A 4,805-nucleotide genomic window follows, 5' to 3' on the forward strand; every position below is an offset into this window, starting at 1 on the left:
GGATATGAACCTAAATCAAACTGCATCAGTTCTCTTCTGCTCTGATACAGGTCTCTTTTTAACTGTTTTATCTGTAACCTTAGCTTCCCACTTCCAATCTGTAGTGCTCACAAGGGGTCGGTGAGTTCTTGCAATATTTAGAAAATTTTCACGTAACCCACAGATTGTTTTTTCGCAATGGCCGCTATTCTTCGAGAATAAATTCGGATAAAGAAAAAAATGGCTCTCTGTACGAGATTGTTATTTCTCAAGGTTAACAAAATGTCCTAATTATTTTTTTGAGTACAGAAAGGGTAGGATGTGCGGGGCGGAGAGTTAAATAACACCAGGGCTCCTAAAGCACCTCTTCATTATTCTTATTGTCCCTGTCAATAGGATGGTACAACTTATTGCTTAGTTTTTATAATGTGAAGTAGATTGCTATTCCCTTGCCTTCCCCGGTGTTTCTACTATGCCTCTTACGAAATCTCGCGGCAGGTTTTCCTAATTGTACGATGAATTCCATTATTCGCGGAAGAATAGGAATTCTGCGAGTATTTTATGGGGACAACTGGTGGTAATTTCGGAATCATCTGCACCCTCCCCCAAGCACGGCAAAATTAGATAGGTCTGTATCCTACTCTGTTTAAAGCTTCATAGTCACGACTACACACACTTGCCTGCTAGTACACAAGTGTCAGAGATTCTTTCAGCAGAAACACATATGCCCCTTGGGCTCACATTGCAGCAAGCGCAAAAGCCCCCTTCGCTCTCAAACACACCATAATCGGCAGGGTACCCTTTTCAGGAGCCGCCGTGTTTTTCCTTGGTATTTATTATCTAGAGCTACCCGAACTGGCTAAGGGCCAAACGGCAGTGCTGTTACAAGATGTTACGGCTGGCGTCGGTGATAAATGTATACACAACTCCATAGGTAGCTCCTTCATCTGCTTTGTAATCTTTCCATTATATTTGGCTCGTCCTATTTTGGCACCCGAAATTGCTCCGTTTGGCAGTATAATGGCTTCCGCATGAAGAGTGGAGAAAACCTCAGCAAAGAGATATGGACTTGGAGGCGTTATTAGTGACATTGGGATCCGAGCAGTTTGAGAAGCGACGTGGGCGATTGGACAGTCGATTATAAGAACCTGAACGTTTGTGGCAAATTTGACTCTTTAAAAGGAGTGCTTTCAAAAATTTTCATCAGATTATAATTCTACAGAGTCATTATCTGATGAAAACTAGTCCCGAAGCCAGCGTCCTCTCTCCAGATTTGTTTTGAAGATTTGGCCGTTATGAGGGGCCTTGATTATTAAAAATAGTGCAAAATGTGAAGTAACTATTTCCTAGAAAAACAGTACATATATGTATCTATCTCTGTAGTTTTCATTCCGGTGAAGATAATTTACTCGGCACCGCTTCGGCGCTCCTCCTCGCCGTCGCCAAAAAAGCTTTCACAACTGTTATTCCCTTCTCCGCCACGGACGCCGCTTTCAAAAGCTGCGGAATTGACTTATAGTGGTGGTAGTTTCCTTCTCATGCGTCACCAAACCAACTTGCGCGCTTTGAACTCCGCCGTAAGCCAATAATTTTTTTTTCGGCATGAAACGCATTCTGAGCGAAATCTTCTAATTACTACTTCGGGGCTACCATGCGCCCATCATCGGTTGCCGGTTTATGCGTGCACTGGTTGCGGGAAAAAGCAGGGGATGGGCATGCACAGCTAGTTTTCACACAGCTACGGATGACATGTACGTTGGGCTGGCGGGGAATATAAACTTGGAAGTCTCACTGCTCACTCCGCCGTAAGCCAATAATTTTTTTTCGGCATGAAACGCATTCAGAGCGAAATCTTCTAATTAGTACTTCGGGGCTACCATGCGCCCATCATCGGTTGCCGGTTTATGCGTGCAGTGGTTGCGGGAAAAAGCAGGGGATGCGCATGCACAGCTAGTTTTCACACAGCTACGGATGACATGTACGTTGGGCTGGCGGGGAATATAAACTTGGAAGTCTCACTGCTCAATGGGACTTGTCAGGTGTTTTTAAGGGTGAAGCGATTTCTGTTTGGGTGGGCGTGTTTCGCAGACAGTGAGAAGACAGTGGGAAGGGTAATGCAAAGTCACACGTATGTCCACGATGATGAAGCTCTATTCCTTCCAGATATTAACTCCCTATAGACAGACGCACGTGAATAGCTCGGAGAAAAAACAGCGGGAATAAAAGGAGCGTCTGCCTTAACACAGGCGCGAAAGAGTGCGAAAACAACAAAAGGCCGCTGCCTTCAACATTTGCAAAACGTGTTCTAAATTGTGGAGTAGCTGGGAATCTTTCCCGGATGAACAACAACGTCGACGTGAACCAATTTTTCCGGTTGAGATTGAAGGGCTTTCAGAGCGACAATTCTGCAATTCTGGCCGTAGATTTCCCTTCTAAAATGACACACATTACTGATTGCCCGTTTATCAGGCACGAGTTGGGAATGAAGGGATGGCCTGGGGTCATGGACGCGGAGATATCGGTTTCATGTCCTCACTGATGACATGTCCGTTGGGTTGGCGGTAGGGTTAAACGTATAGGTCCACCACCCAAATGAGAAATTTCTGGTGTCCTCAGTAGTCGAGCGGATTTGATGCGTGTTCTACGATGTCAGTAAGATGTCTATGACGCACGAGCAAATAAAGAGCTCCATATTTTTCACCAGAATAACCCTCTAGTCCTTCATATTTTATTGGTGTAAGCGCAATCTGTTCGATCGCAATTTATGAATAACTGTGTTTTCTTTCGTGCTTTTTGCCTACTCCGTCCAGCTTCGCATGTCAACCTTTTTGACCGAATTGACGAGCACTAATTGTATTTTTTTTTGTGCAGAGTGTGTATAGTTACGTACAACTTTATACGGTAAAACTCACGTACGTCAAAAGTCAAGCGTCGGATTTGCGGCCGGCGCTGGTTTTTCCACTTACGGTGAAGAAGCCTTCCCGTAGTGAACCCAGAATCCTGCAATCCCTGGCTTTCCTATGACCGCAGTTCTTAACAAACGTTGACCGAGCACTTGGATATGAAATATTGTTCACCGATGTACTAGTCAAGAACCAGTTGAATAAATCCCCTCAAACTAACATGTATTCCCACTCCCGGGGAATTTAAATTTGTTTTGTTTGTTTCACGCACTCTTTATTAATTTGCTTTATTGTTGAACTGACGATTTCGTCTATTTCAGGACACCGACGGGTGGAAGTACACCTCAATTAATATTGAAAGAATAAATAATTTGTGTGCAGGGAAAGCGAAATCAATATAAGTTCTTGAATGTATACCCATCCGGATGTGACGAATAAGATGTCCATTTTATTCCAACCCTCGCCTTATCCACGCAAATGAAGACCAAATAAAGATTTAGAGAAAACAAAGTAGCGCCAGCTATAAATCTTGCCGCCTGTTGCCCTCATATGCGCCATTTTGTGTCCATGTTATGTCATTTTCTTTCCTGCATCTATCGCAGCGCTGCCTTCATTGTATAGGCAGAGAGTCATGTGGGGGCACGCCGTATAGTAATTCTTTGCTTCTGACTGTTATTCCGATGGTGGCACCACATCAGAACACATGCGTTTTTGGCCGCCAAGTCCCAGTTTTGCGGTGACATGGGATGGCACGTTTTCGCGTTTGTCTTGATTCGGCTTCTTTGTGAGGGCGTGGTGGTATTTTTAGGCATTGAATTACCGCTTTAGCACCATCGGGAACAGTATGGTAGAGGCGGAAAGTAGATGAGCTGTTTGTCGCGACTTCGGGTGTTTGCGGTACTAGGAAATGTGGTCGGACACAAGATAAGGGCGGCAACTGAGCCTGTCGTGAATGCGTACGAGGTATCTACATACCCGAAAGTAAGTAAGCGCGCACCCGCACCTTCTAGAAAGATTCGCGTTTCATGCGTCACATTCACGGCATTTTCGCACGTTGCTTATTAGTGGTCGCTACAGTAGTTTATAAGCAGATTGAGGTTAAGAATTGCGTAAAAAAACTCGGGTCATGTTCACATCTCTCACAGTAGCGCAGTCTTTCCTCAGGCCAGAGGGTCAACTGGCTGCTGCGATTTTGCTGAAGAGGAAACTTTTTGTCATTGTTTAGCTGAACGCAGGTGCAACACTACACAACCATTCTGCGTTGTTTGTTCAGTTAAATGAAGACTGAGTTTCTGTTGAGCAACTATTGGCAAATAAAAACACATTCCATTCAAAACTGCTTGCGCAGATGAGCAACGAGCTTGTATGAAAGCACTTATTAGCGACCATATACTGCAGGGGCCGCAAGACCACGTAAAGGTGGTCCGCAAAACAAAGCGTGTTTCAAAAACCAAAATTTAGGGTAAAATACCGTCCATTTATATTGAGAAGGCATGATATCCTAGAGGAGCATACTTAAAGCGCACCAAAGGTTTTGTTCTTTACATCTGTTTTTTGTCTGTTTTTGTCTTTTCACTGCAGCTAGAACCACTAAGTACCATCAAGAACATGGCAGCATGGGCAATCGTGCGCACCTATTACGAGCCACGAAATTACGAAACACGAAACTTTTCCCCACGTGGCAGAAGCTACCTTCTTGTTATTCACACAGCCTCAGGAACCACGTGTTGCGGGCTTTCCACGACGTGCTGACAGCTTCTCACTTAGATTACGCCCGTATACTCCACAGGATCCAGCAATACAATTACTGGGCCAAGCTTACAGCAACGATGCTATACTACGAACGCACGTGTCACGAGTGACAACATCGTAAAGCACTGCTACTCCGATCAGCGGGTCTACTGCACCCTGTTTAGATACCAG

Source organism: Haemaphysalis longicornis, unplaced genomic scaffold (genome assembly GCF_048455015.1).
Source record: "Haemaphysalis longicornis isolate Haplotype H1 unplaced genomic scaffold, Haemaphysalis longicornis Haplotype H1 scaffold_8, whole genome shotgun sequence".
NCBI classification, from domain to species: domain Eukaryota; kingdom Metazoa; phylum Arthropoda; class Arachnida; order Ixodida; family Ixodidae; genus Haemaphysalis; species Haemaphysalis longicornis.